This window comes from Astyanax mexicanus, chromosome 21 (assembly GCF_023375975.1).
Source record: "Astyanax mexicanus isolate ESR-SI-001 chromosome 21, AstMex3_surface, whole genome shotgun sequence".
Taxonomy (NCBI): Eukaryota; Metazoa; Chordata; class Actinopteri; order Characiformes; family Acestrorhamphidae; genus Astyanax; species Astyanax mexicanus.
Genome location: NC_064428.1, coordinates 14329427 through 14353695, shown reverse-complemented (window position 1 = coordinate 14353695; position 24269 = coordinate 14329427). Strand labels below are relative to the sequence as shown.

The 24269-nt window shown below is 34.6% G+C and overlaps 1 protein-coding gene across 1 annotated transcript in view; it reads right to left on the bottom strand.

The window, feature by feature from the left end:
• Positions 1 to 7669: 7669 nt before the first annotated feature.
• Positions 7670 to 24269, bottom strand: part of LOC125780405 (protein NLRC3-like) — a 129798-nt gene continuing 113198 nt past the window's right edge. Inside the window, exons 3-4 of the mRNA XM_049470144.1 lie at positions 8764 to 8810; positions 7670 to 8649 (exon numbers count right to left, since the gene is read on the bottom strand). The gene's annotated coding sequence lies outside the window, so the exon portion shown is untranslated. The remainder of the gene's footprint in view (positions 8650 to 8763; positions 8811 to 24269) is intronic.

The following is a 24269-nucleotide window of genomic DNA, read 5'->3' as shown; positions in this document are numbered from 1 at the left end:
ATATTATTGTACTTTTATAGATGATACTTATAAATGTTTCTTCTCTTTATAAAATGTCAAAAGCCTCTGTGAATTATTTAAAATGTTTTTATGAAGTTGAAAAAAAGCATGGGAATTTTCAAAAAGAAATGGTTAAAGAGATCATTTGGTACCTTCAATTATTTAGAAATTTTAGAAATTCAGCCTCAGATTCTTCCCAGTTCTGGAAAGAGTTAATTTGCAACAACATTCAATTGTCTCATACTGGTCACAGAATATTTAATATGGCACCTCATGGCAAAGAACTCTCCTCTCTGAGGATGTGACAAATTTGGTGTCAGTTTGTTTGACATGAACTGGTGCTGTGTATCACCAACTTAATTTGGTTCTCATTATAGATACATAACTTGTCTATTTACTTGTTTGTGCTTATTTTATACAACTTTTATCATTACTACATTCTGTTTGTGTTGTGTGTCTAGGGTGGAACATGGAGGGAAAATCAGAATCAAACCAGGATTTAAGAAATGTAAGTACACACACACACTCTACATACATACAAAAATACTCACATACACTCTCTATCTCTCTGTATCTCTTGAGTGTGTGTAATGTGTGTTCTTGTGTTTTAGATGGCTGTGATTTTACACTGGATCCAAACACAGTACACCCTAGTCTAGGGTGACCTACTGAGGACACCCTAGTGAGGACAACAGGACGGTGATGAGAGGAGAGAAGCTGCAGTCGTATCCTGATCATCCAGAGAGATTTGATAAGTGGGAGCAGGTTCTGAGTAGAGAGAGTGTTACTGGGCGCTGTTACTGGGAGGCTGAGTGGAGCGGCAGAGGAGTTTTTGTATCTGTAAGTTATAAAACCATCAGCAGGACAGGAGAAGAATCAAACTGTCGGTTTGGAGGAAATATAAACTCCTGGTGTCTGAGCTGCTCTGATTACAGTTACTCTGTTCATCACAATCTGAACTACACTAAACTCCGCCCTCCTCCCTCTGGCTGTAGGAAAATAGGAGTGTATGTGGACTGTCCTGCCGGCATTCTGTACTTCTACGGCGTCTCCTCTAATACACACACACTCACACACTTATACACATTCAGCACCACCTTTACTCAGCCCCTCTATGCATGATTCACTATTCATGAAGACTCCTCAGTGTCTGTGTGTGAGATAGATTAACCTTCCCTCTGTTTGTGAGCGTGAGTATGAAAGAGTATGAGTAAGTAGGACTGTAAGTGTGAGTATGAGTGTAGTGATGTCAGGGCCCTGGTCATATCACCACCTACTCAAAACACTTGAGAACATAAAACACAGACATTGATAAGATTGACATAGTACTTACCTGGTTCCTGAAGGAATGGCAGCGCACGAGCCACCAAGGTTCTTAAGGACTTGGTAGAGAACAAGGGTCTGAAAAAAAGAGGAAAACAATGTAAAAACATCTGAACATAATAATATGCATAATATACTTTACTAAAAGTCCAAAGTGTTGCATGCATGTATTCTATTATGTAAATAATTTAAAATAACTCTTGCCCACCTGCTTGCAATGTAATTATCTAATGGTTTAATATGGGGTGGGCTATTTGAGTATTTAAGAGCAGGTGGGCACGCTAAAGGGGATTTCTCTAGATTAAGCATTACTTTATGCCGATAGGAAATTGTTGGATTGGGAGCACTTTGAGCAAGTTGCTCAAGTGTCGAGAAGGTGGTAGCTACAGTGCCACTGTAGCAGATAGCTTGGAAAACAATTCTTCCTCTCTCTGTCTATTTTGCCTTTGTCTTCCTCACAGAGCTGAGGAATGCCAAGTAATTTCCCTTCACCTCAATGTGAAGAACTTCAAAAAAGTAACCGATCAATGGCCAATCCAGTTTACAGCCCATTTTTCTGGGCCAGGTTTAAAACTAACCATAGTATTAACACACTATGTCAGCAATTGAGTTTTTCAAAACAACAATCATAAAAGCATTATGGATAGAATGTTTACTTCTCTTCCACCCAATTGAGACTAGATAATACTCCATAAAAGCACCATAAAATTTACACACACACACAAACCCTTCAAACCACAAACACTCTGTGACCCTTCAATGAAATTATCAAACTGTTAGAAATGTGATATGCAACTCTGTCGGAAAGGAACTTTCTTGGAGCAGTACTCTTCACAACAATGTTTTGTATTGCTCTTAATTTTCCACGAATCAAGACACATTCCAGTGTTTTGAAGGACTTGTAATCAAATCGTAATCCTAAGGCTTTTCCTTTTTAGGATATGCACTGATATGCAACTTAATGTGTAAGGTGATTGGGCCTTAGTGTAATGCCACAAACTCAGGGAACATATCATAATCTTAGGATCAACATGCCATTAGGGGGCACACCTCAAATAAGAAACTGGGACACAGCAGTTTAGTGCAATTTGTTTTCGGGAAGCAGTGGAGATGTCACTTTTAGCTTACGGCTGTAGCTGTTTTTTTTTTTTTTAGGATTAATGATTAATTTTTGTTAGTAATCTTTACGAACAGTTATTTTTGACTAATTAAGTTCAGGTCAAGCTTACAATGCTGACCTCACCAAGGTCCGAGTGCATTAGCACTATTAGTCAACTAAGTCTTGTGTTATGGAGCTTTTTCTGGTTTACTAAGGGAATCACCTCATTAACCAACAGATGGAGCAAGTTTCTGTCATGAAGTTTGAACAGGAGTCACACGGCCTGCCACTTGGAGCATCCACCAGAGAAAGCTAACTCTGGTCATTTGGATTCACCATCATTTTTCCTGGAGGTACACAAGGGAACCTCCTTGCAGTGTGAGACAGTAGTGTCTCAGCCCCCAAAACCAGTCAACTCAAAGTAAAGCGCTGGTTATTATCTCTGTTCTCTGATGGCATTCTGTTGGTTGGTCTAGCTTGGTTTTCTGGTTAAAGTTTTTTTTTTTTTGCATACAGTTGTCACCCTTTTGAGGTCGTTTGGCGAACCATTGTGAAGCTCCGTAACTCTTAACAATCCATTACTATTAGGAGGCTATTAAGTTTAGTTGGTGGCATTTTATAACCTTTAGTTATTTGTAGCTGGTAGTATGGTGTTGAAGTAGATTTATTTATGAGTACTGGTTGTTTTTTATTTGGGTTATCTTAGTGAGCGGGAGTCGCCCTTATATCCTGTTTAGTATTGCCTTTTTATAGGAGCATAGTTATTCCTATATGTGGTTTTTATTACCTTTTTTATGGTGGTGTTTTGTACTCATGTTTTTTTTATTCATGTTATGGTTTTCTATTGTCTTTTATAATTGACATATTTTGTTCTTTGTAGGTTGTTGGTTTTGTATTGGATTTGATTGCTTATTCACGTATGCTACAGAAGGTATTGTTGTTGTTTATCATCTGTGTGGTTATCTTTCTGATCTCACATTGTATGTGAGCTATAATCTCTACCCAGCCATTATGTCTATATGTATACAGTATGTGTGGTTTTAATTAACATTATTTTGAGTTTAAAAAAGCCTTAATCCCTGTGTTTCCTCAAGTTGATGAATGACTCTCTGAAACTGGAAGAACCGACGCCTGAGATACATCTATTAAAACCACTACACCACCTCTAATTCCTACCAGTGTAAATAGTGTATATATTGTATATTTTGTTTTTGGGTACTTCTGATTTGTTATCATCACAATAAACAATTTAAAAGGGAGACTTACCTGATCCCCGAACTGTTTTTGTCTCACACCTCTCTCTGGTAGCATCCTGCATCCGCTTATCTTCACACTACCACAGTGAATATGAGTGTAAGTGAGTGTGTGATTGTGAGTATGAGTGTATGTGTATATGAGTGTGAGAGAGTGAGTGTGAGTGTGGGTACGGAAAGTATTCAACCCCCTTTAAATTTTTCAACATGGAAACTCCACCCAGATAGGGACTTCAACCCAAGACCCCAGTGCTGGGAGGCGAATGTGCCAACTACTAAGCCTCTCTGTCGTCCACAGTGGATTCTTCTTTACCTCTTTCACCAAGGCTCTTCTCCCACAATTGCTCAGTTTGGCTGAACGGACAGGTCTAGGAAGAGTTCTGGTCGTCCCAAACTTCTTCTATTTAAGTATTATGGAGGCCACTGTGCTCTTAAAAACCTTGATTGCAGCAGAAATTCTTTTGTAAGCTTGGCCAGATCTGTTTCTCGACAAAATTATGTCTCTGAGCTCCTTGGGCAGTTTCTTCCATCTCATGATTCTCATTTTTTCTGACATGCAAAGTGTGAACTGTGAGGTCTTATATAGACAGGTGTGTGCCTGAACTAATCAAGCACAATCAGTTTAATTAAACATAAATACACATGTCACAGCAAAGGGTCTGAATACTTATAACCATGTGACATTTCAGTTTTTCTTTTTTATTAAATTTGCAAACAAATCTACATTTCTGTTTTTTTTTTCTGTCAAGATGGAGTGCTGAGTGTACATTAATAAGAAAGAAAAATCACTTTTTTGATTTTAGCAAATGGCTGCAATGAAACAAAGAGTATACAATACAGGCCAAAAGTTTGGACACACCCTCTCATTTAATGAGTTTCCTTTATTTTCATGACTATTTACATTGTAGATTCTCACTGAAGACATCAAAACTATGAATGAACACATGTGGAGTTTTATATACTTAAAAAATGAGCTGTCCTCCACAGTCACCAGACCTGAACCCAATCCAGATGGTTTGGGGTGAGCTGGACCACAGAGTGAAGACAAAGGAGCAACAAGTGCTGAACACCTCTGGGAACTCCTTCAATCAAGACTGTTGGAAAACTATTTCAGGTGATCTACCTCTTGAAGCTCATTGAGAGAATGATGCCAAGAGTGTGCAAAGCAGTAATCAGAGCAAAGGGTGGCTATTTTTTCAGTTATTTCACCTTTTTTGTTAAGTACATAAAACTCCACGTGTTCATTCATAGTTTTGATGCTTCAGTGAGAATCTACAATGTAAATAGTCATGAAAATAAAGAGAACGCATTAAAAAAAAGAGAAGGTGTGTCCAAACTTTTGGCCTGTACTGTAGTATATACCTATACAGTCTGAGAAACTAATTCAAAAACTGAAATGGTCCCTTAATTTTTTTTTCAAAGCTGTATATATAACAGTGCAGGAAAATCACATGCATATAGTAGAGACTCTGTCCTTCTTTCTCTTTTCTGGTTGTTTTTCTTCTGTTCCCCTCTGTTTCTTTCACTACACTGTAGCTGTATGTATGTATAGTATCCTCAATTATCATATATTTAACAACTAAGTTAACTAATCTTAACCTGATCCTGGCCTGCTGTAAATGTGATTTTTTTTAATGTTTTTGTTTTATGCAACTAAAATGTAAAAAAAATTACCTTAATGTGTATGAATGTAGCTTCTAATATTGATTATACAAACAGTTTATTATATTATGGTTTTATTACAAAACGCATTTCTACAAAGCATCTAATCATAAATAAATAAAATTTAGAAATAAATAAAACTAGCCACAATCTGAGTGTGAAGTGACAAAGTATATAAATTAAATAAATTAAAGTAAATCATGAATATTAAAGTTGATCTGTAATATTTAGTTGAGTACCTAGCAGCAGACTCTTTCCACAGAAGTGCAGAGGAAAGAAGAATAGCTGCTGCTGTTTGGAGATTCATCCTGTCTCTCAGGTAAGTGTGTTTAACTTTATTGTGTAAACAGAGCTCACGAGCACAACGCACTAGACCTGATGACATATGTTGACTCTAAAGCGTGTCCTGAAAGTGCTGCTGTATAAGCTTTCTTATTGGTTAAAATGCTGCTCAACGAGAGAGCTGCCTTTAAAGGTAATGACTACCTAGGCAGCTGCCTTCAGAATGGAACACACCTAAAATATTCCCAGAAGAAATGATAGAAGATGAGTTTACTGTCCCAGCATCAACTCTTTATCTATTATCTTTAGTAAAATATGAAATATAAGAGATTATCCAATGAGAGAATGATTCCTCTAGTTATTTTAATGCTATTTAAACACTGGACACAATAAACTGTGGTAATGGTTATACAGTGGTTTAATAATAATAATAATGCTATAATAGTATACAGTAACAGTGAATAATGGGTAAAATGTATTCTTTTAATTATTATCTAGTCTCTTTAGTAGATTGTACTACATCAAGGGTACAGTCCTTGTTTTTCTACATCCAGAATATTAAAATATTGTTCCGAATACTCTGATAATGCTGAATCATGAACTCAGTGTCATGAATCAAATCGAATCCTGGAGTGAGTTTATTAAACACCCTAAAATCTCCTGCCGTACAGCTACAAAAAAATATCTTTCGCCAAGATAATGACCTCAAAATATTTATCTCAGAATTATTTATATTTAATTCTGAGATAATTATAATAGAGATAATCATGTCAGGATAACTATCTCAGAATATTTTCTGGACAAAACTACATTTGCACTGTAGGGGGCAGCATTCCCCTTTTCGACCTGTTTTCAATAGCCACTGATGTTTTTATTCCCTAAATTGAGCTAATCTGATAGAAACTGCTCACTGTGTAAAACTTTATTTATATGAACTCCTTAAAAATATCCTGACATAGTTCTGAGAAAAAAAATGAAGTAAAGATAATTAGGATAATAAGTTGTTAGGTATATATGAATCAATAAATCAATCAGTTTTCAACCTTTATTTAAATTCTGAGTACATGTAAATCAAGAACATAGAACATAGAACATACATTGACAATGGCAAAAGAAGTGGAAGAAACAAATATAAACGAAATCTGAGAAAAACTGAGTTGACATTCATTAAGTTTGGTGCATCTCTATTAATAATGCACTGCATGTTTCTAAGATCGGTTTAATCTGCCTCTGGTGGAAACGCCAGGGAGATTTGAGAGCAGTGTAAAATTTACTTTTGTATCAATAATAAGAAGAAAACATTCTCACACTCACTCACCAGGGCTTCAGAGTGCGAACAATTCAATTTAAGTTTGCACCATTGCGACAAGCCATTCAAGAGAAACAAAGTCTCTTTACCGAAAAACAAATAAAAAATGACCAAAAATGGCATACTTTATAAGTACCACAGTTTATATGAACTACGAAGTCTGAACTAAGATCTTTCCAGGAAACCTGCAACAGTTCACACATTTTGCAATAATATGCCAAAAAATTAAGGTTCTGACCAAAATCATGCTATTAATGTGTTATTTAAACTATGTGAATTATGACCACCCACATTAATATTAGAATAATAATTAACAACTAAGTTATTTATATGCAATTACTTTTTAAATATATATAATTAGGCAATGCTTTTATAAAACAATATTAGCATTTCCAGTGAATGTATAATCTATGAAACATAAAATATATATATTAAACACTGTAATCAAAATTAGTCCAGTTTTTTAGTGCCTCAGTAAGATAAAAATGTGAAAGAGGACGCATGACGATGGACTGTCTCGTGTACACAGGCAACAGTTCAAATATCATTTCTTTCAGTTAAAATTATGCTCTATTTGTATAAGGGTGATGAAAGCTCTCAGGATTTAGGAATTTATTTATTAAAACACTGAAAATAATTTTATGATGCTTTTTTATATTTGTTTGAGATTAAGACTAAAATAATATTGTATTTTTCATAGACATAAACTTATGTGGGAAAAAAATCTACACATGTACCTTTATTTCAATTGCCTATATGGACAGTGATTTTTAAAAAAGTGAACTTTTAAAACCATAGTGTTAAATGCGATGCAATTAAAACAATTTCCTGGTGCACCTAAGAAAAAAAATTAGGCACAGCAGTGTAACCAGTGCAAAAAGTCAGTCTAGAGCCCTTACACTCACACAATCACACAATTACACACACTTATACTCATACTCAAACTCACAATCAGGAAATCAAACATACTCACACTTACACAATCACACACACACACATACTCACACAATCTTTCACTTATACTCAAACTCAATCACTCACTCACACTTACTCACTTACATTCATACTCACACTTGCAAAATCACTCCACTCACACACCCATACACACTATCACATTCACTCACCCTCACAATCACATACTTACTCATACTTACACTTACACAAACATTCACTCACACACTCACACACACACAGGAAAGGTTAATCTATGTAAATCTATGTACAAATCCTGCATAGAGGGGCTGAGTGAATGTGGTGTAGAATGTGTGTGAGTGTGTGTGTGTGTGTATCAGAGGAGACGCTGTAGAAGGACAGAATGCCGGAGGGACAGTCCACATACACTCCTACTCTCCTACAGCCGAAGGGAGGAGGGCGGAGTTTAGTGATGTTTAGATTGTGATGAACAGAGTATTCATTATCAGAGCAGAACAGACTCATGGAGTTTCTATTGCATCCAAACTGACGGTCAAAACTCACTCCTTTCCTGCGGATGGTTTTATAACTCAGAACTAATTTAGCTCCTCCCCTCCCACTCCACTCAGCCTCCCAGTAACAGCGCCCAGTAAAACTCTCTCTACTCAGAACCTGCAGATACACATTAAACCCCTCTGGATGATCAGGATATGACTCCAGCTCCTCTCTCCTCACCGCCATCCTGTTCTTCTCACTCAGAGAGAGACGAGGGTGTGCTGTGTTTGGATCCAGTGTCAAATCACAGCCGTCTGAACAGAAGAACACACATTACACACACTGCACTGATACAGAGAGAGAGTGTGTGTGTGTGTGTGTGTGTGTGTGTGTGTGTTAAGTTTGTGTGTGTCGGTATGTGAACTTACATTTCTTTAGTCCTGGTTTGATTCTGATTTTCCCTCTATTTTCCACCCTAAACACAAACACACCAATACACAAACACACACAAACAGGCGGAAGGTATTAATGTAAATTAACTAGTTATTAAATAATGTATTAAATAATCACAATCAAGTAAATAAATGAACATTGTAATCAGTATTCAGACTCTCTCTCCCTTACACACAAACACACACACACAACCCTCCAACTAGGTCAGGGTTCTGTATCTTTATATTTATTTATATTTTAACGCCTCACCTGCACATGTTTGCAATTTTGCATTGCACTGCATTTAAAAACGTGATGGCAGGAATGTATGAGTGGGAACACTAGGCTCGGCAGATGATGCAATTTACGGAACACGGAACATTTTAACGTAAGCAGATACAGAGAGCCATGTGTATGACCACTTTAGTCTTGTGAGATCTCATCACACCCATACTTTAGTTACTACTCAAGACGAGAAAGGGTGAATTGTAATAAAATTATGGCTTACAGTTTACTGAAGTAGGAGGTACATTTATAGTTGCAAGAAAATGTATGTGAACCCCTTAGGATTACTTGGATTTTGGATAAATTGGTAATTAAATGTGCTCTGATCTTCACAACAAGAGACAAACACAGTCTGCTTAAACTAATACCACAAAAATATATATGTTTGCATGGTTTTATTGAACACAAAATGTTAACATTCACAGTGCAGGGTGGAAAAAGTATGTGAACCTTTGGTAGCAATAACCTTAACCAAACGTTTCCTGTAGTTGCAGATCAGACCTGCACAACGGTCAGGAGGAATTTTGGACCATTTCTCTTCACAAAACTGTTTTAGTTCAGCAATATTCTTGGGTTATCTGGTGTGAATCGCTCTCTCGAGGTCATGCCACAGCATTTCAATTGGGCTGAGGTAAGGACTCTCCAGAAGGTGTATTTTCTTCTGTTGAAGCCGTTCAGTTGTTGATACTTAAAGACGGCAATCTGTCCAGGCCCTGAGGCAGCAAAGCAGCCCCAAACCATCCACCATCACCCTCCACCATATTTCACAGTTGGGATGAGGTTTTGATGATTGTGGGCTGTGCCTTTTTTCCTCTCCGCACAAAGCGCTGTGTTTTTCTTCCAAACAACTAAATTTTGGTTTCATCTGTCCACAGTATATTTAGCCAGTACTGCTGTGGAACATCCAGGTGCTCTTTGGCAAACTTCAAACATGCAGCAATGCACAGCAGTGGCTTCCTCCGCGATGTCCTCCGATGAGCTCCATTCTTGTTTAATGTTTTCTTTATTGTAGGTTTGTCAACAAATATGTTAGCATGCCCCAGAGATCACTGTAAGTCTTTAGCTGAAACTCTAGGACTCTTCCTCACCACATTGATCATTCTGTGCTGTGCTCTTGCAGTCCTCTTTACAGGACGACAATACAAACAACTTCAATAACAACAACTACAAAAAATAACCAGCCTGTGATATATTATTACAATATTTTACAAAAAAAACCCATAAAAATTACTTCAACCATCCAGACCTGACCAGAGCATTAGTACAGAGAAATGAATATATAGTTAATAAATTAAAATATATAAGCGGTGGCTCAACAATAGCTAGATACGAATCCTGTTCGAATCCTGTTCATGTAGCTTGCCATCAGAGCCGCGAGGGAGAACAATTGCCCTGTCTCTCTCTGGGTGGCTAAATGGCACTCTTTCTCCTCATCACTCCTAGGGTGATGCGGATCAGCACAAGGCCTTTATGAGCAAATAATGCTTTAAATTCAATAACCAAGATTGGGCCAAGGTACCACGACGGTTCTGCCACCGTCTGAAAGAGTCTGTCTTTGGCTATCACATGTGCGACTTTCGGCAACTTTTACTGTATGGTTGATTTTATATGAATTTTTATTTATATTAAATAATACTTAAAATTAAATAACTCAAGATTGACCCAAACCATCACAATGGTTCTACCATCTGAAAGAGATTGTCTTTGGCTATCACGTGTGCGAGATTGGGCAACTTTCACTGCATGGTTGATTTTATATGAATTTTTATGGGACCGGAACATACCATTTCACACAGTAGAGGGGGGGGAAACGGAAAAAAACATTTCACATGGGGGGGTGGGGAGGGGGGGGAGACCGGAACATACCATATCACAAAGAAGAGGGGGGACCGGAACATACCATCATTTAAAAGAGTCTGTTTTAGGCTATCATGTGTGCGACTTTTGGAAACTTACACTCTATGGTTGATTTTTATTAATGCTTAAAGTTAAATTACTCAAGACTGGCACATATTACCACGACAAAAGAGATTGTAAAGAGACTGAAAGAGACTGTCTTAATCTATCAAGTGTGCGACTTTCGGCAACATACACATTATCGTTGATTTTTTATGAATTTTTATTTATATAAAATAATGTTTAAAATTCAATAAGTAAAGATTGGAACATACTACCACAACGGTTCTGCCATCGTTTGAAAGAGACTGTCTTAATCTATCATGTGTACGACTTTCGGCAACGTACACGTTATCGTTGATTTTTTATGAATTTTTATTTATATAAAATAATGCTTAAAATTCAATAACTCAAGATTGGCACATACTACCACAACGGTTCTGCCATCGTTTGAAAGAGACTGTCTTAAGCTATCATGTGTGCGACTTTCGGCAACGTACACGTTATCGTTGATTTTTTATGAATTTTTATTTATATTAAATAATGCTTAAAATTCAATAACTCAAGAATGGGACATACTACCACAACGGTTCTGCCATCGTTTGAAAGAGACTGTGTTAATCTATCATGTGTGCGACTTTCGGCAAACGCACACGTTATCGTTGGTTTTTTATGAATTTTTATTTATATTAAATAATGCTTAAAATTCAATAACTCAAGATTGGCACATATTACCACAACCGTTCTGCCATCGTTTGAAAGAGACTGTCTTATCTAATCATGTGTGCTCACAATTGGCACATACTACCACAACGGTTCTGCCATCGTTTGAAAGAGACTGTCTTATCCTATCATGTGTGCGACTTTCGGCAACGTACACATTATCGTTGATTTTTTATGAATTTTTATTTATATTAAATAATGCTTAAAATTCAATAACTCAAGATTGGGACATACTACCACAACGGTTCTGCCATTGTTTGAAAGAAACTGTCTTAACCTATCATGTGTGCGACTTTCGGCAACGTACACATTATCGTTGATTTTTTATGAATTTTTATTTATATAAAATAATGCTTAAAATTCAATAACTCAAGATTGGCACATACTACCACAACCGTTCTGCCATTGTTTGAAAGAGACTGTCTTAAGCTATCATGTGTGCGACTTTCGGCAACGTACACATTATCGTTGATTTTTTATGAATTTTTATTTATATTAAATAATGCTTAAAATTCAATAACTCAAGATTGGGACATATTACCACGACAAAAGAGATTGTAAAGAGACTGAAAGAGACTGTCTTAATCTATCAAGTGTGCGACTTTCGGCAACATACACGTTATCGTTGATTTTTTATGAATTTTTATTTATATTAAATAATGCTTAAAATTCAATAACTCAAGATTGGCACATACTACCACAACCGTTCTGCCATCGTTTGAAAGAGACTGTCTTAAGCTATCATGTGTGCGACTTTCGGCAACGTACACGTTATCGTTGATTTTTTATGAATTTTTATTTATATTAAATAATGCTTAAAATTCAATAACTCAAGAATGGGACATACTACCACAACGGTTCTGCCATCGTTTGAAAGAGACTGTGTTAATCTATCATGTGTGCGACTTTCGGCAAACGCACACGTTATCGTTGGTTTTTTATGAATTTTTATTTATATTAAATAATGCTTAAAATTCAATAACTCAAGATTGGCACATATTACCACAACCGTTCTGCCATCGTTTGAAAGAGACTGTCTTATCCTATCATGTGTGCTCACAATTGGCACATACTACCACAACGGTTCTGCCATCGTTTGAAAGAGACTGTCTTATCCTATCATGTGTGCGACTTTCGGCAACGTACACGTTATCGTTGATTTTTTACGAATTTGTATTTATATTAAATAATGCTTAAAATTCAATAAGTCAAGATTGGGACATACTACCACAACGGTTCTGCCACTGTTTGAAAGAGACTGTCTTAAGCTATCAGGTGTGCGACTTTTGACAACGTACACATTATCGTTGATTTTTTATGAATTTTTATTTATATAAAATAATGCTTAAAATTCAATAACTCAAGATTGGGACATACTACCACAACGGTTCTGCCATTGTTTGAAAGAAACTGTCTTAACCTATCATGTGTGCGACTTTCGGCATCGTACACGTTATCGTTGATTTTTTATGAATTTTTATTTATATAAAATAATGCTTAAAATTCAATAACTCAAGATTGGGACAAACTACCACAACAGTTCTGCCATTGTTTGAAAGAGACTGTCTTAGCCTATCATGTGTGCGACTTTCAGCAACGTACACGTTATCGTTGATTTTTTATGAATTTTTATTTATATTAAATAATGCTTAAAATTCAATAACTCAAGATTGGCACATACTACCACAACCGTTCTGCCATCGTTTGAAAGAGACTGTCTTATCCTATCATGTGTGCGACTTTCGGCAACGTACACATTATCGTTGATTTTTTATGAATTTTTATTTATATAAAATAATGCTTAAAATTCAATAACTCAAGATTGGGACAAACTACCACAACAGTTGTGCCATCGTTTGAAAGAGACTGTGTTAATCTATCATGTGTGCGAATTTCGGCAACGTACACGTTATCGTTGATTTTTTATGAATTTTTATTTATATAAAATAATGCTTAAAATTCAATAACTCAAGATTGGGACAAACTACCACAACAGTTCTGCCATTGTTTGAAAAAGACTGTCTTAAGCTATCATGTGTGCGACTTTCGGCAACGTACACGTTATCGTTGTTTTTTTATGAATTTTTATTTATATAAAATAATGCTTAAAATTCAATAACTCAAGATTGGGACATAATACCACAACGGTTCTGCCATCGTTTGAAATAGACTGTGTTAATCTATCATGTGTGCGATTTTCGGCAACGTACACGTTATCGTTGATTTTTTATGAATTTTTATTTATATAAAATAATGCTTAAAATTCAATAAGTCAAGATTGGGACATACTACCACAACAGTTCAGCCATCTTTTGAAAGAGACTGTGTTAATCTATCATGTGTGCGACTTTCGGCAACGTACACGTTATCGTTGATTTTTTATGAATTTTTATTTATATAAAATAATGCTTAAAATTCAATAACTCAAGATTGGGACAAACTACCACAACAGTTCTGCCATTGTTTGAAAGAGACTATCTTAAGCTATCATGTGTGCGACTTTCGGCAACGAACACATTATCGTTGATTTTTTATGAATTTTTATTTATATTAAATAATGCTTAAAATTCAATAACTCAAGATTGGGACATACTACCACAACAGTTCTGCCATCTTTTAAAAGAGACTGTCTTAACCTATCATGTGTGCGACTTTCGGCAACGTACACATTATCGTTGATTTTTTATGAATTTTTATTTATATTAAATAATGCTTAAAATTCAATAACTCAAGATTGGGACATACTACCACAACAGTTCTGCCATCGTTTGAAAGAGACTGTCTTAAACTATCAGGTGTGCGACTTTCGGCAACGTACACATTATCGTTGATTTTTTATGAATTTTTATTTATATTAAATAATGCTTAAAATTCAATAACTCAAGATTGGGACATACTACCACAACGGTTCTGCCATCGTTTGAAAGAGACTGTCTTAACCTATCATGTGTGCGACTTTCGGCAACGTACACATTATCGTTGATTTTTTATGAATTTTTATTTATATTAAATAATGCTTAAAATTCAATAACTCAAGATTGGGACATACTACCACAACAGTTCTGCCATCATTTAAAAGAGACTGTCTTAACCTATCATGTGTGCGACTTTCGGCAACGTACACATTATCGTTGATTTTTTTATGAATTTTTATTTATATTAAATAATGCTTAAAATTCAATAACTCAAGATTGGGACATACTACCACAACGGTTCTGCCATCGTTTGAAAGAAACTGTCTTAACCTATCATGTGTGCGACTTTCGGCAACGTACACATTATCGTTGATTTTTTATGAATTTTTATTTATATTAAATAATGCTTAAAATTCAATAACTCAAGATTGGGACATACTACCACAACAGTTCTGCCATCGTTTGAAAGAGACTGTCTTAACCTATCATGTGTGCGACTTTCGGCAACGTACACATTATCGTTGATTTTTTATGAATTTTTATTTATATTAAATAATGCTTAAAATTCAATAACTCAAGATTGGGACATACTACCACAACAGTTCTGCCATCGTTTGAAAGAGACTGTCTTACCCTATCATGTGTGCGACGTTCGGCAACGTACACATTATCGTTGATTTTTTATGAATTTTTATTTATATTAAATAATGCTTAAAATTCAATAACTCAAGATTGGGACATACTACCACAACAGTTCTGCCATCGTTTGAAAGAGACTGTCTTAACCTATCATGTGTGCGACTTTCGGCAACGTACACATTATCGTTGATTTTTTATGATTTTTTATTTATATTAAATAATGCTTAAAATTCAATAACTCAAGATTGGGACATACTACCACAACGGTTCTGCCATCGTTTGAAAGAGACTGTCTTAACCTATCATGTGTGCGACTTTCGGCAACGTACACATTATCGTTGATTTTTTATGATTTTTTATTTATATTAAATAATGCTTAAAATTCAATAACTCAAGATTGGGACATACTACCACAACGGTTCTGCCATCGTTTGAAAGAGACTGTCTTAACCTATCATGTGTGCGACTTTCGGCAACGTACACATTATCGTTGATTTTTTATGAATTTTTATTTATATTAAATAATGCTTAAAATTCAATAACTCAAGATTGGCACATATTACCACAACCGTTCTGCCATCGTTTGAAAGAGACTGTCTTATCTAATCATGTGTGCTCACAATTGGCACATACTACCACAACGGTTCTGCCATCGTTTGAAAGAGACTGTCTTATCCTATCATGTGTGCGACTTTCGGCAACGTACACGTTATCGTTGAATTTTTACGAATTTGTATTTATATTAAATAATGCTTAAAATTCAATAAGTCAAGATTGGGACATACTACCACAACGGTTCTGCCACTGTTTGAAAGAGACTGTCTTAAGCTATCAGGTGTGCGACTTTTGACAACGTACACATTATCGTTGATTTTTTATGAATTTTTATTTATATTAAATAATGCTTACAATTCAATAACTCAAGATTGGCACATACTACCACAACCGTTCTGCCATCGTTTGAAAGAGACTGTCTTATCCTATCATGTGTGCGACTTTCGGCAACGTACACATTATCGTTGATTTTTTATGAATTTTTATTTATATTAAATAATGCTTAAAATTCAATAACTCAAGATTGGGACATACTACCACGACAAAAGAGATTGTAAAGAGACTGAAAGAGACTGTCTTAATCTATCAAGTGTGCGACTTTCGGCAACATACACGTTATCGTTGATTTTTTATGAATTTTTATTTATATTAAATAATGCTTAAAATTCAATAACTCAAGATTGGCACATACTACCACAACCGTTCTGCCATCGTTTGAAAGAGACTGTCTTAAGCTATCATGTGTGCGACTTTCGGCAACGTACACGTTATCGTTGATTTTTTATGAATTTTTATTTATATTAAATAATGCTTAAAATTCAATAACTCAAGAATGGGACATACTACCACAACGGTTCTGCCATCGTTTGAAAGAGACTGTGTTAATCTATCATGTGTGCGACTTTCGGCAAACGCACACGTTATCGTTGGTTTTTTATGAATTTTTATTTATATTAAATAATGCTTAAAATTCAATAACTCAAGATTGGCACATATTACCACAACCGTTCTGCCATCGTTTGAAAGAGACTGTCTTATCCTATCATGTGTGCTCACAATTGGCACATACTACCACAACGGTTCTGCCATCGTTTGAAAGAGACTGTCTTAAGCTATCATGTGTGCGACTTTCAGCAACGTACACGTTATCGTTGATTTTTTATGAATTTTTATTTATATTAAATAATGCTTAAAATTCAATAACTCAAGATTGGCACATACTACCACAACCGTTCTGCCATCGTTTGAAAGAGACTGTCTTATCCTATCATGTGTGCGACTTTCGGCAACGTACACATTATCGTTGATTTTTTATGAATTTTTATTTATATAAAATAATGCTTAAAATTCAATAACTCAAGATTGGGACAAACTACCACAACAGTTGTGCCATCGTTTGAAAGAGACTGTGTTAATCTATCATGTGTGCGAATTTCGGCAACGTACACGTTATCGTTGATTTTTTATGAATTTTTATTTATATAAAATAATGCTTAAAATTCAATAACTCAAGATTGGGACAAACTACCACAACAGTTCTGCCATTGTTTGAAAAAGACTGTCTTAAGCTATCATGTGTGCGACTTTCGGCAACGTACACGTTATCGTTGGTTTTTTATGAATTTTTATTTATATAAAATAATGCTTAAAATTCAATAACTCAAGATTGGGACATAATACCACAACGGTTCTGCCATCGTTTGAAAGAGACTGTGTTAATCTATCATGTGTGCGACTTTCGGCAATGTACACGTTATCGTTGATTTTTTATGAATTTTTATTTATATTAAATAATGCTTAAAATTCAATAAGTCAAGATTGGCACATACTACCACAATGGTTCTGCCATTGTTTGAAATAGACTGTGTTAATCTATCATGTGTGCGATTTTCGGCAACGTACACGTTATCGTTGATTTTTTATGAATTTTTATTTATATAAAATAATGCTTAAAATTCAATAAGTCAAGATTGGGACATACTACCACAACAGTTCAGCCATCTTTTGAAAGAGACTGTGTTAATCTATCATGTGTGCGACTTTCGGCAACGTACACGTTATCGTTGATTTTTTATGAATTTTTATTTATATAAAATAATGCTTAAAATTCAATAACTCAAGATTGGGACAAACTACCACAACAGTTCTGCCATTGTTTGAAAGAGACTATCTTAAGCTATCATGTGTGCGACTTTCGGCAACGTACACGTTATCGTTGATTTTTTATGAATTTTTATTTATATAAAATAATGCTTAAAATTCAATAACTCAAGATTGGGACATAATACCACAACGGTTCTGCCATCGTTTGATAGAGACTGTGTTATTCTATCATGTGTGCGACTTTCGGCAACGTACACGTTATCGTTGATTTTTTATGAATTTTTATTTATATTAAATAATGCTTAAAATTCAATAACTCAAGATTGGGACATACTACCACAACAGTTCTGCCATCGTTTGAAAGAGACTGTCTTAAACTATCATGTGTGCGACTTTCGGCAACGAACACATTATCGTTGATTTTTTATGAATTTTTATTTATATTAAATAATGCTTAAAATTCAATAACTCAAGATTGGGACATACTACCACAACAGTTCTGCCATCTTTTAAAAGAGACTGTCTTAACCTATCATGTGTGCGACTTTCGGCAACGTACACATTATCGTTGATTTTTTATGAATTTTTATTTATATTAAATAATGCTTAAAATTCAATAACTCAAGATTGGGACATACTACCACAACAGTTCTGCCATCGTTTGAAAGAGACTGTCTTAAACTATCAGGTGTGCGACTTTCGGCAACGTACACATTATCGTTGATTTTTTATGAATTTTTATTTATATTAAATAATGCTTAAAATTCAATAACTCAAGATTGGGACATACTACCACAACGGTTCTGCCATCGTTTGAAAGAGACTGTCTTAACCTATCATGTGTGCGACTTTCGGCAACGTACACATTATCGTTGATTTTTTATGAATTTTTATTTATATTAAATAATGCTTAAAATTCAATAACTCAAGATTGGGACATACTACCACAACAGTTCTGCCATCATTTAAAAGAGACTGTCTTAACCTATCATGTGTGCGACTTTCGGCAACGTACACATTATCGTTGATTTTTTTATGAATTTTTATTTATATTAAATAATGCTTAAAATTCAATAACTCAAGATTGGGACATACTACCACAACGGTTCTGCCATCGTTTGAAAGAAACTGTCTTAACCTATCATGTGTGCGACTTTCGGCAACGTACACATTATCGTTGATTTTTTATGAATTTTTATTTATATTAAATAATGCTTAAAATTCAATAACTCAAGATTGGGACATACTACCACAACAGTTCTGCCATCGCTTGAAAGAGACTGTCTTACCCTATCATGTGTGCGACTTTCGGCAACGTACACATTATCGTTGATTTTTTATGAATTTTTATTTATATTAAATAATGCTTAAAATTCAATAACTCAAGATTGGGACATACTACCACAACAGTTCTGCCATCTTTTAAAAGACAATGTCTTAACCTATCATGTGTGCGACTTTCGGCAACGTACACATTATCGTTGATTTTTTATGAATTTTTATTTATATTAAATAATGCTTAAAATTCAATAACTTAAGATTGGGACATACTACCACAACAGTTCTGCCATCGTTTGAAAGAGACTGTCTTAAACTATCATGTGTGCGACTTTCGGCAACGTACACATTATCGTTGATTTTTTATGAATTTTTATTTATATTAAATAATGCTTAAAATTCAATAACTCAAGATTGGGACATACTACCACAACAGTTCTGCCATCTTTTAAAAGAGACTGTCTTAACCTATCATGTGTGCGACTTTCGGCAACGTACACATTATCGTTGATTTTTTATGAATTTTTATTTATATTAAATAATGCTTAAAATTCAATAACTCAAGATTGGGACATACTACCACAACAGTTCTGCCATCGTTTGAAAGAGACTGTCTTACCCTATCATGTGTGCGACTTTCGGCAACGTACACATTATCGTTGATTTTTTATGAATTTTTATTTATATTGAATAATGCTTAAAATTCAATAACTCAAGATTGCGACATACTACCACAACAGTTCTGCCATCTTTTAAAAGAGACTGTCTTATCCTATCATGTGTGCGACTTTCGGCAACGTACACATTATCGTTGATTTTTTATGAATTTTTATTTATATTAAATAATGCTTAAAATTCAATAACTCAAGATTGGGACATACTACCACAACAGTTCTGCCATCGTTTGAAAGAGACTGTCTTACCCTATCATGTGTGCGACTTTCGGCAACGTACACATTATCGTTGATTTTTTATGAATTTTTATTTATATTAAATAATGCTTAAAATTCAATAACTCAAGATTGGGACATACTACCACAACAGTTCTGCCATCGTTTGAAAGAGACTGTCTTAACCTATCATGTGTGCGACTTTCGGCAACGTACACATTATCGTTGATTTTTTATGATTTTTTATTTATATTAAATAATGCTTAAAATTCAATAACTCAAGATTGGGACATACTACCACAACGGTTCTGCCATCGTTTGAAAGAGACTGTCTTAACCTATCATGTGTGCGACTTTCGGCAACGTACACATTATCGTTGATTTTTTATGATTTTTTATTTATATTAAATAATGCTTAAAATTCAATAACTCAAGATTGGGACATACTACCACAACGGTTCTGCCATCGTTTGAAAGAGACTGTCTTAACCTATCATGTGTGCGACTTTCGGCAACGTACACATTATCGTTGATTTTTTATGAATTTTTATTTATATTAAATAATGCTTAAAATTCAATAACTCAAGATTGGGACATACTACCACAACCGTTCTGCCATCATTTAAAAGAGACTGTCTTATCCTATCATGTGTGCGACTTTCGGCAACGTACACATTATCGTTGATTTTTTAATGAATTTTTATTTATATTAAATAATGCTTAAAATTCAATAACTCAAGATTGGGACATACTACCACAACGGTTCTGCCATCGTTTGAAAGAAACTGTCTTAACCTATCATGTGTGCGACTTTCGGCAACGTACACATTATCGTTGATTTTTTATGAATTTTTATTTATATTAAATAATGCTTAAAATTCAATAACTCAAGATTGGGACATACTACCACAACAGTTCTGCCATCGTTTGAAAGAGACTGTCTTACCCTATCATGTGTGCGACTTTCGGCAACGTACACATTATCGTGGATTTTTTATGAATTTTTATTTATATTAAATAATGCTTAAAATTCAATAACTCAAGATTGGGACATACTACCACAACGGTTCTGCCATCTTTTAAAAGACACTGTCTTAACCTATCATGTGTGCGACTTTCGGCAACGTACACATTATCATTGATTTTTTATGAATTTTTATTTATATTAAATAATGCTTAAAATTCAATAACTTAAGATTGGGACATACTACCACAACAGTTCTGTCATCGTTTGAAAGAGACTGTCTTACCCTATCATGTGTGCGACTTTCGGCAACGTACACATTATCGTTGATTTTTTATGAATTTTTATTTATATTAAATAATGCTTAAAATTCAATAACTCAAGATTGGGACATACTACCACAACAGTTCTGCCATCTTTTAAAAGAGACTGTCTTAACCTACCATGTGTGCGACTTTCGGCAACGTACACATTATCGTTGATTTTTTATGATTTTTTATTTATATTAAATAATGCTTAAAATTCAATAACTCGAGATTGGGACATACTACCACAACGGTTCTGCCATCGTTTGAAAGAGACTGTCTTAACCTATCATGTGTGCGACTTTCGGCAACGTACACATTATCGTTGATTTTTTATGATTTTTTATTTATATTAAATAATGCTTAAAATTCAATAACTCAAGATTGGGACATACTACCACAACGGTTCTGCCATCGTTTGAAAGAGACTGTCGTAACCTATCATGTGTGCGACTTTCGGCAACGTACACATTATCGTTGATTTTTTATGAATTTTTATTTATATTAAATAATGCTTAAAATTCAATAACTCAAGATTGGGACATACTACCACAACAGTTCTGCCATCGTTTGAAAGAGACTGTCTTACCCTATCATGTGTGCGACTTTCGGCAACGTACACATTATCGTTGATTTTTTATGAATTTTTATTTATATTAAATAATGCTTAAAATTCAATAACTCAAGATTGGGACATACTACCACAACAGTTCTGCCATCGTTTGAAAGAGACTGTCTTAAACTATCATGTGTGCGACTTTCGGCAACGTACACATTATCGTTGATTTTTTATGAATTTTTATTTATATTAAATAATGCTTAAAATTCAATAACTCAAGATTGGGACATACTACCACAACAGTTCTGCCATCTTTTAAAAGAGACTGTCTTAGCCTACCATGTGTGCGACTTTCGGCAACGTACACATTATCGTTGATTTTTTATGATTTTTTATTTATATTAAATAATGCTTAAAATTCAATAACTCGAGATTGGGACATACTACCACAACGGTTCTGCCATCGTTTGAAAGAGACTGTCTTAACCTATCATGTGTGCGACTTTCGGCAACGTACACATTATCGTTGATTTTTTATGATTTTTTATTTATTTTAAATAATGCTTAAAATTCAATAACTCAAGATTGGGACATACTACCACAACGGTTCTGCCATCGTTTGAAAGAGACTGTCGTAACCTATCATGTGTGCGACTTTCGGCAACGTACACATTATCGTTGATTTTTTATGAATTTTTATTTATATTAAATAATGCTTAAAATTCAATAACTCAAGATTGGGACATACTACCACAACAGTTCTGCCATCGTTTGAAAGAGACTGTCTTACCCTATCATGTGTGCGACTTTCGGCAACGTACACATTATCGTTGATTTTTTATGAATTTTTATTTATATTAAATAATGCTTAAAATTCAATAACTCAAGATTGGGACATACTACCACAACAGTTCTGCCATCGTTTGAAAGAGACTGTCTTAAACTATCATGTGTGCGACTTTCGGCAACGTACACATTATCGTTGATTTTTTATGAATTTTTATTTATATTAAATAATGCTTAAAATTCAATAACTCAAGATTGGGACATACTACCACAACAGTTCTGCCATCTTTTAAAAGAGACTGTCTTAACCTATCATGTGTGCGACTTTCGGCAACATACACATTATCGTTGATTTTTTATGAATTTTTATTTATATTAAATAATGCTTAAAATTCAATAACTCAAGATTGGGACATACTACCACAACGGTTCTGCCATCGTTTGAAAGAGACTGTCGTAACCTATCATGTGTGCGACTTTCGGCAACGTACACATTATCGTTGATTTTTTATGAATTTTTATTTATATTAAATAATGCTTAAAATTCAATAACTCAAGATTGGGACATACTACCACAACGTTTCTGCCATCGTTTGAAAGAGACTGTCTTACCCTATCATGTGTGCGACTTTCGGCAACGTACACATTATCGTTGATTTTTTATGAATTTTTATTTATATTAAATAATGCTTAAAATTCAATAACTTAAGATTGGGACATACTACCACAACAGTTCTGTCATCGTTTGAAAGAGACTGTCTTACCCTATCATGTGTGCGACTTTCGGCAACGTACACATTATCGTTGATTTTTTATGAATTTTTATTTATATTAAATAATGCTTAAAATTCAATAACTCAAGATTGGGACATACTACCACAACAGTTCTGCCATCTTTTAAAAGAGACTGTCTTAACCTACCATGTGTGCGACTTTCGGCAACGTACACATTATCGTTGATTTTTTATGATTTTTTATTTATATTAAATAATGCTTAAAATTCAATAACTCGAGATTGGGACATACTACCACAACGGTTCTGCCATCGTTTGAAAGAGACTGTCTTAACCTATCATGTGTGCGACTTTCGGCAACGTACACATTATCGTTGATTTTTTATGATTTTTTATTTATATTAAATAATGCTTAAAATTCAATAACTCAAGATTGGGACATACTACCACAACGGTTCTGCCATCGTTTGAAAGAGACTGTCGTAACCTATCATGTGTGCGACTTTCGGCAACGTACACATTATCGTTGATTTTTTATGAATTTTTATTTATATTAAATAATGCTTAAAATTCAATAACTCAAGATTGGGACATACTACCACAACAGTTCTGCCATCGTTTGAAAGAGACTGTCTTACCCTATCATGTGTGCGACTTTCGGCAACGTACACATTATCGTTGATTTTTTATGAATTTTTATTTATATTAAATAATGCTTAAAATTCAATAACTCAAGATTGGGACATACTACCACAACAGTTCTGCCATCGTTTGAAAGAGACTGTCTTAAACTATCATGTGTGCGACTTTCGGCAACGTACACATTATCGTTGATTTTTTATGAATTTTTATTTATATTAAATAATGCTT